Source organism: Aethalodelphis obliquidens, unplaced genomic scaffold (assembly GCF_003676395.1).
Source record: "Aethalodelphis obliquidens isolate GAN/ISIS:26980383/991018 unplaced genomic scaffold, ASM367639v1 scaffold90, whole genome shotgun sequence".
Lineage (NCBI taxonomy): Eukaryota > Metazoa > Chordata > Mammalia > Artiodactyla > Delphinidae > Aethalodelphis > Aethalodelphis obliquidens.
The window spans coordinates 647198-668794 of NW_020838034.1; the positions used below are offsets into that span (position 1 = coordinate 647198).

Below are 21597 nucleotides of genomic sequence, written 5' to 3' on the forward strand. Positions count from 1 at the left end.
AATATATATTTTAAAAAATCACATTTGTCAATACTACCACTAATCTCATCAGAAAAGTATTGATATTTAAGTCCTGGAAGCTGTCAAACTCATGGTTTAATTTTTATTCGAATTTTATCACTGGGCACAAATATAGTCAGTTGCTTTCCCTGAAAAATTTTAAGAATATGTCTGCCAAATACCCAAATCTAAAGATCATAGTTCACTGATTATTCTTTTTTTTTTTTAAATTTTGTAGACTGCACCGTGCGGCATGTGGGATCTTAGTTCCCCGACCAGGGATCAAACCCGTGCCCCCTGCATTGGGAGCACAGTCTTAACCACTGGACCACCAGGGAAGTCCCTAATTATTCTTTCACCAAGTAACAAGTAAAATCAATGTTCTATGAAGAAAGCAGCTAGGTAGCTTGTAGCTTGATTACACTTTTCCTTGAGACAACCATTGTAGCTCAACATGTAGCAAAAGTGCTTTATAAGTCCTTCTCATTTTATCACACAAAATATTCAAAACCCATGTTCTGAAAGGCCAAGATTAAATAAAATTCATTTTTACTGCTTCATCAAGAACATTCTTAAGTGAAACTAGATTTTTTTTTTTTACCTGCAAGTTTAAACTGTATGGCAATGAAGAATACAATGACTACTAGTACAGTTTGGTGCCACCGCTTTGATTCATACCAAGGCATCAGAGCAGTTTTACTCCCCACTGTTTTTGGATCATCAGTGCAAATGCCAACACAGGGAAAAAGGTAAAATAATGCCTTTGTATTACTATGAAACAGCTTTCATCGCACGACTCCCTGAAAGGGTCTCAGGGATCCACAAGAGTCCACAGATCACACTTCTATTTTTTTTGTGTTGGTTTCTGCTTTATAACAAAGTGAATCAGCTATACATATACATATATCACCGAATCTCATCCCTCTTGCGTCTCCCTCCCTCCCTATCCCGCCCCTCTAGGTGGTCACAAAGCACCGAGCTGATCTCCCTGTGCTACTAGGCTGCTTCCCACTAGCTATCGATTTTACATTTAATAGTTGTATATATGTCCATGCCACTCTCTCACTTTGTCCCAGCTTACCCTTCCCCCTCCCCGTGTCCTCAAGTCCATTCTCTAGTAGGTCTGCGTCTTTATTCCCGTCCTGCCCCTAGGTTCTTCATAACCTTTTTTTTTTTTTTAGATTCCATGTATATGTGTTAGCATACGGTATTTGTTTTTCTCTTTCTGACTTACTTCACTCTGTATGACAGACTCTAGGTCCATCCACCTCACTACAAATAACTCAATTTCGTTTCTTTTTATGGCTGAGTAATATTCCATTGTATATATGTGCCACATCTTCTTTATCCATTCATCTGTCGATGGACACTTAGGTTGCTTCCATGTCATGGCTATTGTAAACAGAGCTGCAATGAACATTGTGGTATATGACTCTTTTTGAATTATGGTTTTCTCAGGGCATATGCCCACTAGTGGGATTGCTGGGTCATATGGTAGTTCTATTTGTAGTTTTTTAAGGAACCTCCATACTGTTCTCCACAGTGGCTGTATCAATCTACATTCCCACCAACAGTGCAAGAGGGTTCCCTTTTCTCCACAACCTCTCCAGCATTTATTGTTTGTAGATTGTTTGATGATGGCCATTCTGACTGGTGTGAGGTGATACTTCACTGTAGTTTTGATTTGCATTTCTCTAATGATTAGTGATGTTGAGCATCCTTTCATGTGTTTGTTGGCAATCTGTATATCTTCTTTGGAGAAATGTCTATTTAGGTCTTTTGCCCATTTTTGGATTGGGTTGTTTGTTTTTTTGATATTGAGCTGCATGAGCTGCTTGTAAATTTTGGAGATTAATCCTTTGTCACTTGCTTCATTTGTAAATATTTTCTCCCATTCTGAGGGTTGTCTTTTCGTCTTGTTTATGGTTTCCTTTGCTATGCAAAAGCTTTTAAGTTTCATTAGGTCCCATTTGTTTATTTTTGTTTTTATTTCCATTTCTCTAGAAGGTCGGTCAAAAAGGTAGATCACACTTCTAATACACTTGTTAGAGTAACCTACCAATTCATACTATTTTTCAGGTTTAATGCAAACTCCTTGGCAGCAAATCTCTCCTTTGTACCTCCCTTATTACCCACTACTATGAAATGCCCCAACAGACCATGTAAGCACTGTTATTGCCTAACCAATTCCAAATGGTACTTTCTTTCACCTAACTCGTATCAGCTACGTCAACGGACTTCTTCCCACTATTCCCCAGGCTAAAGAATCCCATTCCTAAAAGCCTGAAACGATTAATTCCTTCTGGTCCATTTAAATCTAGTCTATTTTAATTACTTCCCTTTTGATTTCCAGAACTTGCTTTCTGGTTCACTTTTCTTAAAAAAAAAAAAAGGACTCTTGATTTAGAACAGGAGTCTGCAAACTTTTTCTGTAAAGGGTCAGACAGTAAATATTTTAGACTTCGTGGGCTAACTTCTCAACTCTGCTGTTGTAAGCAAAAGGGTGTGGCTGTGTTCTAGTAAAACTTTATTTATAAAACCAGGCAGTAGCTGTAGTTTCTGACTCCTGATCTAGACTCTTCCGACATATATGTCTATCAACCCAGTGTAACTCAGAAGATGCCAAAAGTTTAAAAAGGATATAGTTACAGACTGACTAAAGAAACTAATAGGAACACTGAAAACAGTATACACAAACCCAATAGATAGGAATATTAGTAACAGCTGCTAACACTCAATGAGGTCTTATTATTTGCTAAGCACTGTGCTAAAGTGCTTCACAATGCATTACTTCATTTAAGCCCTTTAAAGGAGGGCTTTAATAATTTAAATAATTCTCCTTTTACAGAAGAGAAAACAGAAACAGATAAGGTCTCATAGTTTGTAAGTAGCTAAGCCTGACTCAAACACAGGTCTTTCTTACTGCATGGCCCGTGTTCCTAATCATCAGACTATGCTGTCTATATTGTCGTTTTTAAAAAAATAATCCTTTTTTTAAAATAGATTTTATTTATTTATTTATTATTTATTTATTTATGGCTGTGTTGGGTCTTCATTGCCGGGCTTTCTCTAGTTGCAGCAAGCGGGGGCTGCTCTTCGTTGCGGTGTGTGGGCTTCTCATTGCGGTGGCTTCTCTCATTGCAGAGCACAGGCTCTAGGCGCGCAGGCTTCAGTATTTGTGGCTTGCGGGCTCTAGAGCGCAACCTCAGTAGTTATGATGCACGGGATTAGTTGCTCCGCAGCATGTGGGATCTTCCCGGACCACGGCTCGAACCCATGTCCCCTGCGTTGGCTGGAGGATTCTTAACCACTGCGCCACCACGGAAGCCCCCTATTTTTAGTTTTTTAATCCAAACTGCTAAGGCAGTAATTCTAAATAAAAACAGACTGTCACTGTTTCAACAGTCTCTTCTATTTCATTGAGTTTACTGCACAAACCTTGGCTCACATCCTTGAATGGAAGAGCCTAGGTGACCTTGCCTTAGATGACACACCGTTCTGTTTAATACACAATAAGGATCATAAAGGCTCCTATGCTTAAATGAGACAAGTTAGGATGTGCTGCCTAAAAAGCTCATGAATAGGAGGTAAGCAGCCCTCTCCCACTATCACCTTATAAAAAATCAGCACAAATGTATTATCTTATTATACTAATATATTTTATAATAATATATATTATAAAGAATTATAATAAATCAGCAGAAAAGTTCTGATATATATCAAAGGAAAGCTGCCAGACATTATTTAAAATATTAGAATGGGGAGATCAGCTCGGTGCTTTGTGACCACCTAGAGGGGTAGGATAGGGAAGGTGGGAGGGAGAAGAAAGAGGGAGGAGATATGGGGATATATGTATATATATAGCTGATTCACTTTGTTATAAAGCAGAAACTAACACACCATTGTAAAGCAATTACACTCCAATAAAGATGCTAAAAAAATATATAAAACATTAGAATGAAGGAGACAGAGGTGGTTAAAGGGCATATTTTTCACACATCCTTCAAAACTACTCTTCAGTCACTCCTAAACAGTAACTAGGGCCTATGGGAATTAAGAAAAAAAAAAAAAATCTGTCCATTGATAGAATGTGCTAACTTATGCCTCACTGATTTTAACTACCTAACCGTAGATTATCCTTACTAATCTGCTTCCAGGTACAAAGAGAAAAGTTAAAAGTAAAAGACTGCAAAAGACTTCTGAAACCTATCAGTCGAATAAGCAAGCATCCTATAGATAGAATTAAAACATAACAATACTATACATATGCACCTGCAAAATGGCTGGTTCCCATGGAGGACATTACAAATAATATTCGGTTGGCCAAAAAGTGCCTTCAGTTTTAAAGTGAAAATAAAAGACACATTTTTCATTTTCACCGAGAACTTTACTGAACAACGTATTCACCCTTTTGTTCCACTACCTTCTGCCATTTTTCAGGCAACTTCATAATTCTATCTTCCCAAAACTTTTTTTTTCAATTTTTGGCTGCATTGGGTCTTCGTTGCTGTGCGTGGGCTTTCTCTAGTTGCGGCGTGCGGGGGCTACTCTTCTGTGTGGTGCGTGGGTTTCTCATTGCGGTGGCTTCTCTTTTTGCAGAGCACGGGCTCTAGGCACGGGCTTCTGTAGTTGTGGCTTGTGGGCTCAGTAGTTGTGGCTCGCAGGCTCAGTAGTTGTGGCGCATGGGCTTACTTGCTCTGAGACATGTGAGATCTTCCTGGACCAGGAATCGAACCTGTGTCCCCTGCATTGGCAGGCAGATTCTTAACCACTGCACCACCAACGAAGTCCCTCAAAACTTTTCATCTTTTTGAGCAAAGAACTGTTCCAGGTGCCTTTTACAGTCTTCCAGGGAACTGAATTTTTTTCCATTAAGAGAATTTTGTAGGGACTTTCCTGGTGGCACAGTGGTTGAGAATCCGTCTGCCAATGCAGGGGACACGGGTTCGAGCCCTGGTCCGGGAAGATCCCACATGCCGCAGAGCAACTAAGCCCATGCACCACAACTACTGAGCCTGCACTCTAGAGCCCGCGAGCCACAACTACTGAGGCTGCGTGCCACAACTACTGAAGCCCGCATGCCTAGAGCCTGTGCTCTGCAACAAGAGAAGCCACCACAATGAGAAACCTGTGCACCACAATGAAGAGTAGCCCCCGCTCGCCGCAACTAGAGAAAGCCCACGCAGCAACGAAGACCTAATGCAGCCAAAAATAAATAAATCAATAAATAAATTAAAAAAAAAAAAGAGAGAGAATTTTGTAAAGACCAAAATAAATGGAAATCCAAAGGTGCAATGTCTGGTAAATACAGTGGATGAATCCGAACTTCCCAGCCAAGCTGTAACAGTTTTTGCCTGGTCATCAAAGAAACATGTGGTCTTGCATTATCTGTTGACTAATTCCGGACACTTTTTGTCGAGTCCTGCTTTCAGTTTGTCTAACTGGGAGCAGTACTTGTTGAAATTAATCGCTGGGTTTTCCGGAAGGAGCTCATAATAGAGGACTCCCTTCCAATCCCACCATATACACACCATCACCTTCTTTGGATGAAGACCAGCCTTTGGTGTGGTTGGTGGTGGTTCCTTTCACTTGCCCCACGATCTCTTCTGTTCCACATTCTTGTACAGTATCCACTTTTCATCGCCCATCACAATTTGTTTTAAAAATGGAACATTTTCATTACGTTTAAGTAGAGAATCGCATGTGGAAATACGGTCAAGAAAGTTTTTTTTCACTTAACTTATGTGGAACCCAAACACCAAAGCAATTAACATAACCAAGCTGGTGCAAATGACTTTCAACGCTTGATTTGGATATTTTGAGTATGTCGGCTATCTCCCGCGTGGTATAACGTTGATTGTTCTCAATTAATATCTTGATTTGATCGCTATCAACTTCAACTGGTCTATCCGACTGTGGAGCATCGTCCAGCGATAAGTCTCCAGTACGAAACTTTGTAAACCATTTTTGACACATTCGATCAGTCACAGCACCTCTCCATACACTGCACAAATCTATTTTTGCATTTCAGTTGCATTTTTACCTTTCTTGAAATAATAAAGCATAATATACTAAAAATGTTGCTTTTTTCTTCCATTTTCAACATTAAAATGGCTACACAAAAATTCACCAATTTTGATGTCTTTTTTTAAATTCACATTGATATGACAGCTGTCACATACAATCTAACAAAACTGTTTTGAATGAAGTTGAAGACAACTAAGTGCTACTAGAGCCATCTTACGGAAAAAACTGAGCGAACCTTTTGGCCAACCCAATAGTATAAGAGGATAATATCAACTCAAAAAGGTAATTATTACTTCCAAGAACTAGGGAATCACACAACTTGGAATGAATCTTTATCTAGCCTTTAGGTTTGAGCTAGGCTGGTCTCTGTTGCTGTTTTGTCTTTAGTATTCAACTGACAGGGGAAAAAAATCTCCCTTAATCAAAATGGACATTTGGAAGAGTGAGATCCAGCTACTTGTGGTGGGGAAATAACTGGGGGCAGCCTAGGGAATAAGCAGGCCAGCCACTCTTCTAAGTCCCAACCAGCAACCCTTAAAGTACAACTTCATATGCACCTCCTCACACTTGTATCAACACTCACATATCAAAGAGAAAAATATACACAGTATATTCAAAGATTGTTGTTTGTGAAAACATGGCAAGAACACAAATTCATGGGCCATAACATAAAGAGTCAAAAAGACTGAATTAAGGGACTTCCTCTTGACTGCAGCATGACAAACCTTATTATAGGATAAACTAGTTCAAAAGTTCTCTCTTACTCTAAACTCTCCCTACCCACTTACTGCACATCAGCATCATTACTCCAAATAGACAGGAGCAAAAATAAACTTACATAAAATGACTGTTAACAGTATGACCTTCTTTTATTCACTAACACACTTTATTTTACATTTCCACTTAACACAAGAGCTGTTTCATATATACGTTAACACACCTAAGAAGCACATAAAGAGAAATTAAGAAACTAGGAAAAAAGGCACCATGGTAAATTAGTGGTAAATTGAAATACAATTTCTAAATGAGCTCTTAACGACCAATTAAAGATACAATCACTCCAACTGAATCCCAAAATCATAACACTTGCAATGTCTGGAAGCTTAGATCTTTCATTTTTCCTTCCTTTCACATGCTGTTTGACCTTCCCTTTGAACAATCCTAACTCTGCAGCAGATGGCAGGGGGAGACTACTGCATTTCTGTAATACACGAAATAAAACAAAAACAAGAAATAAAGAGAAAAGAGGGAGAGGACTCAAAGGAATAGCTAATAGATAGTATTTGCTCTATTACCTGGCCTTTTGCTTCTCCTTAAGAGCACCTCCCCCAGGACTTCCCTGGTGGTGCAGTGGTGAAGAATCCACCTGCCAATGCAGGGGACACAGGTTCGATCCCTGGTCTGGGAAGATCCCACATGCCGCGAAGCAACTAAGCCCGTGCGCCACAACTACTCAGCCTGTGCTCTAGAGCCTGCGAGCCACAACTACTGAAGCCCACAGGCCTAGAGCCCGTGCTCCGCAACTAGAGAAGCCACTGCAATGAGAAGCCCGCGCACCGCAACAAAGAGTAGCCCCCACTTGCTGCAACCAGAGAAAGCCCATGTGCAGCAATGAAGACCCAACGCAACCAAAAATAAATAAGTTTCTAAAAGAAAAAAAAAAAAGAGCACCTCTCCACCTCACCCCATACCCTTGGCAATCCTGAATGATTAGAAACAGTCTGGAAAAAAAGAAAAAAGTATCTAACAAATTATAGCTGTTAAATTCAGGAGGCATTTCTCTTCTAGTCACCCCTCTTCCTCAAGCACACACACCTCCGAATCGGGGCAGGAAGAAGAGACTCAGAAGAAACTGCTTCACCTCCCAGAAGAGTTATTACTACACTTCACTAGGAACAAGGTCACTACCACCTGGACAGAGAAGCCCTGTCTCATTTTGCCACAACAGAAATATGTGTTTTTTTGTTTTGTTTTTTTTAAATAAAGACAGGAAGGAAAAAAGTGTGTGTATGTATATACAACAAAAGGGTATTTTTCTGGCCCTCCCCCTGTTCCTTGTCCATCAGCACAAGTAAGCAGAGATGACGCAGACTTCCTTATATAATAGCCTGTGATTTCCTAGACTGCAGGCTTTTCCCTTTGTGTTCTGTACACACTTACACATGCGAGTGCGCGCACATTCTCATTGCTTTGCAGCCCCTGGCACGATGCCAGCACTCAGTCAGCTGGTTGACTCCATTCACAGAGCAGCATCGGAGCTGACACGGGAAGGGGGGGTGGGTAGTGAGGATAAGGGGGAGCTAGAACCATCACTGCTACAGACAAAAGAAATTTAAAAAAAGAAAAAGAAGACCTTAGCATAACATTCCTCTCACAGCTTCAGCTCGAAGAAAACTAGAATCCAGAGACCATTATAGCAAAAGGATGAAGTAGAAGGGTTGAGGATCCAAACCAAAAGGAGCTTTGTATGAGAAACAATTATCCTGCAACAAATTTTTAAAAGCAACAGTACTTATTACTTCAACCCCATCAGAAACCTCAGCGTATCACCTTCTACACATAGTGAGGAAAAGGCTGTGAAGAACTGAGTTTCTGCTTTTAGAAAAAGGGGAAATGGGCGGGGGGTGGAGCGGGCAAGACAGTTAAATGTACTTACAGGTATACATTTTTCTGCTCCCTCCTTTAGCTGCCAGGAAAGCTGGAGACAAGAAAGGGGAGGAAACAGAAAAAGGAGGAAAAAAAGGAATAAGAGATGGGTTTAGGTTTGTTTGTTTGTTTTGTTTTGTTTTTTTGGGGGGGTTCCCTTTCTCTCTTCTATCGTAAGAGAAGCTCTTTCTATTGCACAGGGGAGGCCTCATACGTGCCAGCCCCCCTGGGAGACCTGCACAAACCCGGTCTCCAAGCGGGCACTGCCCTGCCAATCACATGGCGTACTGTTATATTAAACAAAAGAAACAGGGGGATGCTTACTTTTACCCATGATGCCTAGCGGGGGCAGGAGCGGAGTGGGGGGGATAAAAACCAGCTGTAGCCGGTTTATAACCTCAGGACATGGAATTATCTCTTAATTTTTAAAAGTCATTTGTGGTACAAAAGTCAGTCTCCCCACCCTAACTATCACCCCCATTATTCTGGACTAGTGCCAAACTTTGCCTTCATTCATGAGAGCCAGTTTCCTCTCAAATCATGATGCTTTAACTGTTTAGTTTCCAAAGCCAACATCCAAGACAGGAAATCACAGCATCAATACCAAACCCCAAATTACCAAAAAATGAAGACATATTGGCAACCAAGCTCCTTTTCTTTATCCCTTATTGCTAGTGCTAGGGAACAGACACTGATAAGAGACTAGATAAATTCACTAAAGATTTTTTTCCTGAAGCTGTCTCACAGGTAGTTAGCTCATTTAGCCCTATCAATTCACACCACTCAGGGCAGTTGAATCCACATCTAACAAAAATCATATAGCAAGGTTTCACAGCGAAGTAGTCATAACAGTACATGCAAACTATAAAAATGGCTTAAAAAAAATGGCTTAGGCCCTTGTAATATATATTTTACAACAATTTCTCCTAATTAACATTTTTTTCGTTTTAGAACAAATGTCTCCAATCACTTTATAAGGAGTTTGTATTTCCCAAGAGTACTGATTAGGGGTCAGAAAGCGGTGGGAAAGAAATCCAAGACAACCAAAGAGGAGGTAAGGCAGTGTAACTGTTTTGGCGGTCTCCTAGCTGGAGGACCTTTACTCTAGGATCTCTGCAAGAAAATAATCTTTATAAACAGTAACAGGGAATGATGGGGGCAGGGGAGAGATTTCCTTACTTTTCAATTGATACCTCTTATCAATATATCACCCAAATACCTGCCTCATTTGGGCCTCTGAAACTCAAATCATAACTGTACTTATTCCATCAGAATCTCTCACAAGGGACTTCCTTGGTGGTCCAGTGGGTAAGACTGCATGCTCCCAATGCAGGGGGCCCGGGTTCGATCCCTGGTCAGGGAACTAGATCCCACATGCATGCCGCAACTAAGAAGTCCGCATGCCGCAACTAAAAAAAAAAAAAAAAAAATCCCGCATGCCGCAACTAAGACAAATAAATAAACATGTTTAAAATGCCTTAAAAAAAAAGAATCTCCTACAAAACTCTTGTTTTGCCCAAATATTAAAGCTTCTAGAGTCTAGAGAAGAGAAAAATAATTGACACCCTACCCAAAGATACTAATTTGTAAATAAAAGTTTTCCTGAGCAATCTAATATTAACTTCAATTTTCAGAAAAGGAATACTGAGCTAAATCTGAAATAGGTAGTATTGATCACTGGCATAAGACATTCAATAATTTACAAACTACAAAGGAAAACCCTACATCTACATCTACACCAAGCTAAGCTTCAAGTGGTTGATGTTGTACCACCTCAGTCACAATAAGCTGTACTTAATAGGAGCCCATCAGAGGTCTCCAGATCTAGATACTATCATTCTAGGAGATAAAGGAAAACATGATGTCTGTGATAAATGCGGGAAAGAAAATAATCAATTTTTCTCTTAACACATTTCCACAAGAGACCAACTATGAATTTCAAACTGAAGTTCACTAGTTTCATGTTTAATCAGGGTAGGGAAGACTGTCCATCTTTTAACAATCATTCAGAGGTCATGCCCATTTAAATCCATACATTTGACTGCATTTAAACATTGGTCAGCCCGTGTGCCACAACTAGAGAGCCCGCGTGCTGCAACGAAAGATCCTGCATGCTGCAGTGAAGACCCTGTATGCCGCCACAACTAAGACCTGACGCAGCCAAATAAATATTAAAATAAATAAATTTTTTAAAAAACACTGGTTATCAGCGTTTAAGATAACATAAAAGGCTTAGATACAGTTAAGCTGTCGGGAGTGATTACCTTTAGCAAAGAGTTAATTCTCCAACAGTGTACAGGCTAAGACAATATACTATGTTTACTACAATGCCTGCCTTTATATTAAACTGATTAGTAGTCCAGAGGTACCAGAGATGCTCTCAAACCAACAGGTATTTTTCCTCAGATCCTCAAAAATTAACAACTATCTGGTAGCCAGTGACCCTGCTCTTTTCAGCTAAATTATCATCATCCAAAACCAAAGGTATTTAATTGTGTAAACTGAAAACTTTAAATTTAGAAATACTCCTTGGTAAATGTTATCCAAGTTGTGATGCTCTGAAGAATATCAAATTCTTTAAGAAAAAGAAAAGATCTAACATTAACTGAGTATTTAACACACTAAATATTTATTTAATCCACGCAACAAACCAGAAAAGTGAGGTCCTTTCCCCGTTTTATAGATATGGAAACTAACTTGGTAAAATTAAGAAATTTGAATGAAGTCGGTCATTCAGCTAACTCATTCAGTAGATGCTGGCTCCAATGTCCACACTTGGTCCACTACAGCATGATGACTTCAGCATTTCTTGGCCAAAACTCAAGAGCCCAGTTCACTATGCTTGCTGTGCCAATCTCCATTCTATGCCACTGGACTAAAGAAAATATCAGCCAAATACAACTGAAGTAAAAAATACAAACTCTTTGATTTCTAATCCTAGAAGACTTCATCCAGGACTTCTTCTGAAAGGCTAATAAACATATACAATCTAGGTATGTACAAAAGACATCTGATAGATAAACATCTGGGAAGGTCAAATTATAAAGGGTAATAATCATCGTGAGGAAAAAGGTGATTATCTATCAGGAAACAAGATTCAAATTAATTATAACTAAAAGCTGGAAGGTACTCCTAAAAGACAAATATGAACTTCAGAGAATCAAATACTTTTTTAAAAACCTCAGCAATATCAGAAACAAATTTACAAAAACTATTTAGTTCCCCATCTCTGCTCTTTACAAATTTTATAAGTAATTTGCTAAATTTTTTGTGCCAGTTTTTTTTTTTTTTTTTTTGGCGGTACGCAGGCCTCTAACTGTTGTGGCCTCTCCCGTTGCAGAGCACAGGCTCCGGACGCGCAGGCTCAGCGGCCATGGCTCACGGGCCTAGCCGCTCGGCGGCATGTGGGATCTTCCCAGACTGGGGCACGAACCTGTGTCCCCTGCATCGGCAGGCGGACTCTCAACCACTGTGCCACCAGGGAAGCCCTGTGCCAGTTTTGATATAATATCCTTGGGCTCAGAGAACAAATGGATCAAAATTAGAACCACTGCTAAGGTTAAAAAATAAGATCTAGTTTTTCTTTTTTTACCCCCACCCACCATAAAAATCTATTTTTTTAAAAAAGCCAACTTAAAAATTTTAACATACACCTAAGATTATTTTGTATGAAATTCACAAGCTATTTATTGGTGTCAAAAGCAAACAAAAAAACAAAACAAACAAAAACCCCCCAAAACCAAGCTAAAGTTAAAAATCCCAAGCTAAAAACCCAAGCTGCATAGCTGTTAGTCCTCTCCTGCAAACTCCTTATAGTTCTGTTTTCAGCGGGTCTAGTCTATTTGGAGAAATCAGCTCATGATTTCGAAATTACTATTACAGTAACAATCAGATCAAAGAAGAGTAGAACCCCATTCATATGATCAATAAGCTTCCATTTTTTCATTAAGTGTAGATAAGCTCAAATAATCAAAATGAGAAGTTAATTCTTAAGGCATGGGAGTTCTTCTCCACATATTTAGAAATAGTACGTGCAATCAAGCAGTACTACAAAGAAAACCATTTTGCTGTCCCAAGCTTGATGCACAAATTGGGAATTACTTCCAGAATAATGCACTGATTTAGTCTTTAAAAACAGGTGATTTATGCTCATTAAGTAAAACAGAATAATTCTTATTTTAATGGGGAAAAAAATCAGTCTTCAATTACTTCAGAGTTATAAATTAGTGATTGATGATACTGAAGTATCTACCACTAATTGGGAGGATGTATTTATTAAAAATTTGGTTAAAGCAAATAAAAACTAACTACACTGATACAGCAGAATATGGACTGGGTGGGTCTTCTTACACAGGTACTAAAGAAAATGAGAACAAGATTTCCTGTTCTGAGATAGTATCTAAATTAAGGAGTACTGTTTTTTTTTTCAAAGTAGTATTCCTCAATGTGTTCCGTCCTGGGTTTATAGGAAATAAAATTGTTGTAGAGGGAACTCACTGGTGGTCCAGCGATTAGGACTGGGTGCTTTCACTACCAGGTCCCAGGTTCAATCCCTGGTCGGGGAACTAAGATCCTGCAAGCCACGTGGTGAGGCCATAAAAAAAAAAAAATTGTAGAGACGACAAACATCTCTACTGTTCAAGTTCTGCAAATAATAAAAAGTTACTCTTATACCCTACTCTCAGTGACTTAATCAGCATATAGAAGAAGCAAATTACATCCACTATTTCATCTCTCATGAGACATAAAATGTTCCTAGACCAGTCTTTTCTATGAGGATGGTTTACCCTCCCAAGGGCACTGGGGAATTTCACTGTCTATCCCTAGGAAAAAGAAACATGAAAATCATCTAGAGCATTAAGTTAGTATTTAACAACTACAAAATAATAATTCTCTTCCAAAAAACAAAGCAACTCCAGGGGGATCCACAAGGTATCTAACTAGTATAGTCTCAGGGACTTCCCTGATGGCGCAGTGGTTAAGAATCCACCTGCCAATGCAGGGGACACAGGTTTGAGCCCTGATCCGGGAAGATCCCATGTGCCATGGAGCAACTAAGCCTGTGCGCCACAACTATTGAGCCTGCACTCTAGAGTCCGCAAGCCACAACCACTGAGTCTGTGTGCCACAACTACTAAAGCCCACGCGCCTAGAGCCCATGCTCTGCAACAGAAGCCACCGCAATGAGAAGCCCACACACCGCAACAAAGGGTTGCCCCCGCTCACCGCAACTAGACAAAGCCCGTGCGCAGCAACAAAGACCCAATGCAGCCATAAATTAATTAATTAATTAATTAAATTTTAAATAAATAAATAAATACTATAGTCTCAAATCCCTTATTCTCATCCTTGTATCAGCAGCATGCTATTGATTCCTAGGGACCAGGCCTGAGAACATCTCATTTCTTAATACTTGACTGCTGTTTTCATTCTCTCCTATCTGTACCTTCCCTGTACCTTTATAGGGGTGCCAAGTTCTTTTCAGACAAGTTACATTTAAATGTTCACACACATCTGACAATAAAAATGCAACTCAAGGGACTTCCCTGGCAGTCCAGTGGTTAAGACTCCACGCTTCCACTGCAGGGGGCATGGGTTCCATCCCTGGCCAGGGAACTAAGATTCCGCATGCCACGTGGCACAGCCAAAAAACTAAAATCAACAAACAGACGAACAAAAATTTCAACCCAAACATCCTAAACACCTGTCATCAACTATGTGCCACAGAGAAAAGACATGTTTTACTAGTCAAATTAACATTTTGCCATAGATTTTCTAAGCACATGGATTCTTTCTGACTAGGTATCCACCAGTGTCTCTCCCTCTCTAGTTTTCAAAGGGGAGAGCTCCTAGTCTATGAGCAGCTTTGCTTAAAGCTTCAGAGATTTTACTCTGCATTAAGCTTCTCATCTTTCGCTTCTGTTGTAAAGACTGCTCTTAGCTTTATCACTAAATCACAGACAATGCTTATAACGCATATATTATATATACACACACGCGCGCACGCACACGCACACACACACACACACACACACAGAGCTACCCTCTATATGCTCATGTTCCATTCAATCTCTGATTTTAAAAGAGCCTCCAGGGACTTCCCTGGTGGTCCAGCGGTTAAGACTGAGCTCCCAATGCAGGGGGCCTGGGTTCAGTCCCTGGTCGGGGAACTAGATCCCTGCATGCTGCAACTAAGAGCCCACACGCCGCAACTAAAAGATCCTGCACGCCACAATGAAGATCCCTCGTGCCACAACTAAGACCTGGCGCAGCCAAATAAATAGACATTAAAAAAAAAAAAAGAGCCTCCAACAAGAAAGAATCTAAGATAAAATAAATTATCACAGCTACACAACTTCCATAAACTTTAAAAACCTATCCTCTACTTTAATAATTACCACACTGAATTCCTCTGCTCAACAGGCTATGCTAGAACTAGAACTAACTATCCATTAATCATCAGAGATGGAGAAATTGCTTTGGAATCTAACCTACTGTCCTGACTGGGCAAGTTAAGAATTCACTTCAATCTGTGACAATCTTGGTACACTTATGAGACAACCAGTTACTAGAATTTCAGGACAACCACCTCATATAACACTAATGAGATAAATGGAGGCCAACATAAAAGTTAAGATTTGGAAAGAGAAAAGTGGTAAATGTCTGATTGTCAAATTTAAATATCTTCAAAGTATGTTCTCTATATTTTCAACATTAAAATTAACAACCTCAGTAATAGTGGCACTTTGGGCCAGATAATTCTTTGTTCTAGGGTCTGTCCTGTGCACTGTAGGATGCTTACTCTGGCCTCTACACACTAGACGCCAGTAGTAGTACCACCACCACCAGTTTTGAGAACCAAAAATGTCCCCATACACAGCCAAATGTCCTGTAGGGGGCAAAATCCTTCCCAGTTAAGAACCATTAGATTAGAGTGAACACCACCAACATGATTTTACTCTCAAAGAGGTCTGTGGCTAGTGTTACCAACAACCTCAACCCTGAAGTTTAACACAAATACTATCAGAGGAAGTAAGAAAAGTAATAGTGTCAAATACCTTTAGGGGTGGGGAAGGATAATGACTAGGAGGGAGCATGAAAAAGGCTCCTGGGTGGAGGTAATCTATATCTCTATTTAGGTGGTCACCTTACAAAACATTTTCTGTATTTATACTACACCTCAATTAAAAAAAAAAGTTTACCAAAAAACCCCAAACCAAAACAGAGGGACTTCCCTGGTGGCGCAGTGGTTAAGAATACGCCTGCCGGGCTTCCCTGGTGGCGCAGTGGTTGAGAGTCCGCCTGCCGATGCAGGGGACACGGGTTCGTGCCCCGGTCCGGGAAGATCCCACATGCTGTGGAGCGGCTGGGCCCGTGAGCCATGGCCGCTGAGCCTGCACGACCAGAGCCTGCGCTCCGCAACGGAAGAGGCCGCAGCAGTGAGAGGCCCGCGTACCGCAAAAAAAAAAAAGAATACGCATGCCAATGCAGGGGACACAGGTCTGATCCCTGGTCTGGGAAGATCCCACATGCCATGGAGCAACTAAGCCCGTGCACCACAACTACTGAACCTGCACTCTAGAGCCCACGAGCCACAACTACTGAGCCTGCGTGCTGCAACTACTGAAGCCTGCGTGCAACGAAGAATTATCCGGCCCAAAGTGTCACTATTACTGAGGTTGTCAATTTTAATGTTGAAAATACAGAGAACATATTTTAAAGAGCCCATGCTCCGTAACAAGAGAGGCCACCACAATGAGAAGCCTGCACATCGCAACGAAGAATAGCCCCCGCTCGCCATAACCAGAGAAAGCCCGCACACAGCAATAAAGAACCAACGCAGCCAAAAAAATAATAATAAAATAAATAAATTAAAAAAAAAACTGATACGCAAGAAGCTTGGTAGTATTTCCTTGCTTCAGTGCTGCTAGAGATCAGGTGCAAAAGGTACAGAACCAAGACATCTGAGGAGCAGGGAGATGAGTACCTAAATATTTCTTGATGATGCAATGATTTACTCTTGAATTCAAGAGAGTTGACAGTATTCAGGTCCTTCCTTTAGCACACAGCTCCAATTACTCATTCTTTTTTACCTACAAAGCTTTCTAAGATTGATAATCACATCTGAGATTACGGTCATATATATCCTGTTCACTGAGACTTTCATACCTTTGATTTTGGAAGTTAAGAATGGCCCTTCAGGGCTTCTCTGGTGGCGCAGTGGTTGAGAGTCCGCCTGCCGATGCAGGGGACACGGGTTCGTGCCCCGGTCCGGGAGGATCCCACCTGCCGCGGAGTGGCTGGGCCCGTGAGCCATGGCCGCTGAGCCTGCGCATCCGCAGCCTCTGCTCCGCAGCAGGAGAGGCCACAACAGTGAGAGGCCCGCGTACCGCAAAAAAAAAAAAAAAAAAAGAATGGTCCTTCAAAAACCCCTCTAACAAGAAAATCTCTAAGTAGCATTAAAGAGGTCTGCATGAGATCAGGTATGAAATATATTGGCTCCTAACACTAAGACAGTTTGCTTATCCCCAAGCAAAAACCCCACTCAAACAGGAACTGGATTCTCTGCTCCAACAAGTAGGGCAGATAAAGGGGATAATCTGAAACAAAAAGGAAAGTAGGAGGGATCATAAAAACTGAACAGCTTGTGAACCTGTAAGAGTGGACCGGAATATTTTCAGACCAAGAAAGCAATTGCTAATACTGACTGAAATATTAACTACAGAGAAGTTTAGAAGATCTTCCTATATCTTACTTGTACATCCATAAATTTCTTAAGAAAAAAAAAAAATGTCACCAGACCAGGTATTTTATGCTTCATTGCTTTTTATATCCAAGGCAACAGTATTAAGATCCCTTTTTGAAGGGTCTTTTAAAAAAGAAAAATTCATTAACCAAACATTTCCAGTTGAATAAAAAATACTGTAGCTATGGCTTTGAAAACTAAAACAATATCGCTTAAAACACTTTTTATAAGGAAGAAAAAATGAAGAGCACTGATTTTATTTTTCCGTTTCTTCTAATATAATGAGAGCAGAACAGTCTTATGTAACCTGGGGAGAATGTGAACAAGACAGTTACCTCAAATAGGATTACTTGACTTTTGGCGCTGAATGTCTCAGACTACCCAATGGAGTGCAAGGGAAAGATTAACGTTTCTCAGGGAAATAAGTCATGACGTTTTTACAAATAATCAAAATTACATCATGTTGCCCTAAAGTGGAAGTATCTGCATAAGAAAAATTTCTTCTGTAGGGACCTAGCACTATGTCTTTAAAAAACACCAACTAAACTGCAATGGATTCAAAACACCACTACTGCTATATAGGTTAAGTTCCCAAAACTAAACACTTGGCCAAAGTTTAATACACCTAAATGTAAAAGAAGGATTACTGAAAGAGATGTCCCTACTTCAGTGACTTTGTATGTTTGCATATTCAAATATTACATTCCTTTAAAATGCTGCTGCTCTACTGAAAATTGTCGGAAATAATAAACAATAAGCTACCAAAACACCAATCCCAAATCACAAAGCTCTGGTAGGTATTTAAAACTGTCAAATATCCAAGGTTATCAGGAACTTTAATAATAAGCAAGTTAAGGAGTGATTCAAAGGGGGAAAATACATTAGACTTAGACTTACTCAAGAAGATGAGACTACTACTGGGCAACCTTTTTTTTTAAATTTTAAAATATTTATCTATTTATTTATTTAGGTTGTGCTGGGTCTTAGCTGCAGCACGTGGGGTTGCAGCATGCGGGGTATTTGTGCCATGAGGGCTCTTTAGTTGCAGCATGCGGACCTCTTAGTTGTGGCATGCAAACTCTTAGTTGCAGCACGCAAACTCTTAGTTGCAGCACACGTGTGGGATCTAGTTCCCTAACAAGGGCCCCCTGCATTGGGAGCACCGAGTCTTACTCACTGGACCACCAGGGAAGTCCCTGGGCAACCATTTTGAAAACTTCCATGAAAGTCAACATCCGGCTGACTTTTCTTTGATTTGTATGTTCTTTCAAAAAACACAATCTGGGGATAACTACCTCCAACTTATTACAAGTATTCACCAAATAGCAGCTCATCTGCCCAGTTATATCACCATTATTCTAGGAAAAGAACTCATCTATACCACAGATTGGCCTTTTTCTGTAGAGGGCCAGACAGTAAATATTTTAGGCTTTGAGGGCCATATCCTTTTTTTTTTTTTTTTTTTTGCGGTACGCGGGCCTCTCACTGTTGTGGCCTCTCCCGTTGCGGAGCACAGGCTCTGGACGCGCAGGCTCAGCAGCCACGGCTCACAGGCCCAGCCGCTCCGCGGCATGTGGGATCTTCCCGGACCGAGGCACGAACCCGTGTCCCCTGCATCGACAGGCGGACTCTCAACCACCGTGCCACCAGGGAAGCCCAGGGCCTTATCTCTGTTGTGACTATTAACTCTGATATTGTAGCAGTGTGAAAGCTGTCATCGACAATATGTAATAAGGGTGATAATTTCCAATGAAACTTTATTTATGGACACCAAAATCAGAATTTTCTATAATTTTCACATATCATGAAATATCCTTCTTTTGATTTTGTTCAAACATTTAAAACCATAAAAAGCATTCAAAATTCTTAGCTCATGGACTGGACAAAAACAAGCAGCAAGCAAAATCTGGTCTACCAGCCCTTAGTTTTGCTGACTCCTGATCTATACTTCTCATTTACTTTTTTTTTAAAATAAATTTATTTATTTTACTTTCAGCTGTGTTGGGTCTTTGTTGCTATGCGCGGGCTCTCTCTAGTTGCGGCGAGCGGGGGCTACTCCTCATTGCAGTGTGCAGGCTTCTCAATGCGGTGGCTTCTCTTGTTGTGGAGCACTGGCTCTAGGTGCATGGGCTCAGTAGTTGTGGCTCGTGGGGTCTAGAGCACAGGCTCAATGGTTGTGGTGTATGGGCTTAGTTGCTCCGTGGCACATGGGATCTTCCCAGACCAGGGATCGAACCTGTGTCCCCTGCATTGGCAGGCGGATTCTTAACCACTGCACCAACCAGAGAAGTCCCCCTCTCATTTATTTTTTTTTCAATTTATTTATTTTATTTATTCATTTTTGGCTGCATTGGGTCTTCGTTGCTGCATGCGGGCTTTCTCTAGTTTCCGTGAGTGGGGGCTACTCTTACTTGCGGTGCGCGGGCTTCTCATTGCAGTGGCTTCTCTTGTTGCGGAGCAGGGCTCTAGGCACGTGGGCTTCAGTAGTTGTGGATTGAGGGCTCTAGAGCGCAGGCTCAGCAGTTGTGGCGCACGGGCTTAGTTGCTCCCCAGCATGTGGGATCTTCCTGTACCAGGGCTCGAACCCACGTCCCCTGCATTGGCAGGCGGATTCTTAACCACTGCACCACCAGGGAAGCCCTCTCATTTACTTTTATTAAACACTTCAAATTCACAAAAAAGTGTAGAGAATAATATAACAACCATTTACTTATCACACTAGCTTAAGAGATATAACATTACAAATAAAACTGAAGCTAAGGGCTTCGCTGGTGGCACCGTGGTTGAGAGTCCGCCTGCCGATGCAGGGGACACGGGTTCTTGCTCCGGTCCAGGAAGATCCCACATGCCACGGAGCGGCTAGGCCCGTGAGCCATGGCCACTGAGCCTGCGCGTCCAGAGCCTGTGTTCCGCAACGGGAGAGGCCAAAACAAGGAGGGGCCCGCGTACCACAAAAAAAAAAAAAAAAAAAAAAAGCAAAAAAAACAAAACTGAAGCTAAGTATTCCAATCCTATTTCTCTCTTCCTTTCCCCAAAGGTAACCACTACACTGAATTTGTTTGTTTTTGTTTTTTTTCTTGCGGTACACGGGTCTCTCACTGTTGTGGCCTCTCCCGTTGCGGAGCATAAGCTCCAGACGTGCAGGCTCAGCGGCCATGGCTCACGGGCCCAACCGCTCCGCGACATGTGGGATCTTCCTGGACCGGGACACGAACCCGTGTCCCCTGCATCGGCAGGCGGACTCTCAACCACTGCGCCACCAGGGAAGCCCTGTGGGGTTTTTTAGTACTTTTACTTTATGTGTGCAGGTATAACTACATAAAACATATCATTTTGCAAGTTTAAAATTTTTATGGGATTATATAATATACATTTGTATATCACTTTGCAACTTACTTTTTTAACATTACCTTTGATAATTCATCCAGGTTGATACATGTAACTAGTTCATTCATCTTATATGGTATACAGAATGCCAACTATGGGATATCACAATTTAGTTTTCTACTTCCTGTTCACTCAACAAATTAATTACATAGTATATGGCAGGAATTGTTTTAGGTGCAAGGGCTACAACAGTGAATAAGGCAAAATTCTTCTCTCCATGGAGTTTACTCTGATAGACACTAGCACTTGCTCTTTACTGATATTACCTCTTTAAAAGTGAAGTCTCAAAAGTGACCCTAACCTAATTTTATCCAAAGCATAAAAGAAAGTGAAAAAAAAAAAGCCATCAATTTTACTTAGTAAATGGAAGAGAAATCCTTTCTCCTTCATTAAGGTTTGTTTAAAGATATTTCTTGCTAAGCTAAAAGAGATAAAAGAAAACTTCAAGAATAAATTTCACCCCAAATATCAAAATCTTTAAGCTTCCAACATTTTAAAATTAGAACCCAGGGCTTCCCTGGTGGTGCAGTGATTAAGAATCGCCTGCCAATGCAGGGGACACGGGTTCGAGCCCTGGTCTAGGAAGATCCCACATGCTGCGGAGCAACTAAGCCTGAGCGTCGCAACGACTGAGCCTGCGCTCTAGAGCCCGCGAGCCACAACTACTGAAGCCTGTGCACCTAGAGCCCGTGCTGCACAACAAGAGAAGCCACCGCAATGAGAAGCCCACACACTGCAACAAAGAGTAGCCCCTGCTCACCGCAACTAGAGAAAGCCCGCACGCAGCAACG

The 21597-nt window shown here is 41.0% G+C and overlaps 1 protein-coding gene across 3 annotated transcripts in view; it reads right to left on the reverse strand.

The window, feature by feature from the left end:
- The window catches only part of GATAD2B (GATA zinc finger domain containing 2B), an 83967-nt gene that overhangs the window by 45994 nt on the left and 16376 nt on the right, over positions 1-21597 (reverse strand). The window contains exon 2 of one of the 3 annotated variants that reach the window (XM_027094919.1): positions 8684-8725. The exons of the other annotated variants lie outside the window; for them this stretch is intronic. The gene's annotated coding sequence lies outside the window, so the exon portion shown is untranslated. The remainder of the gene's footprint in view (positions 1-8683; positions 8726-21597) is intronic. 3 annotated transcript variants of the gene reach the window in all.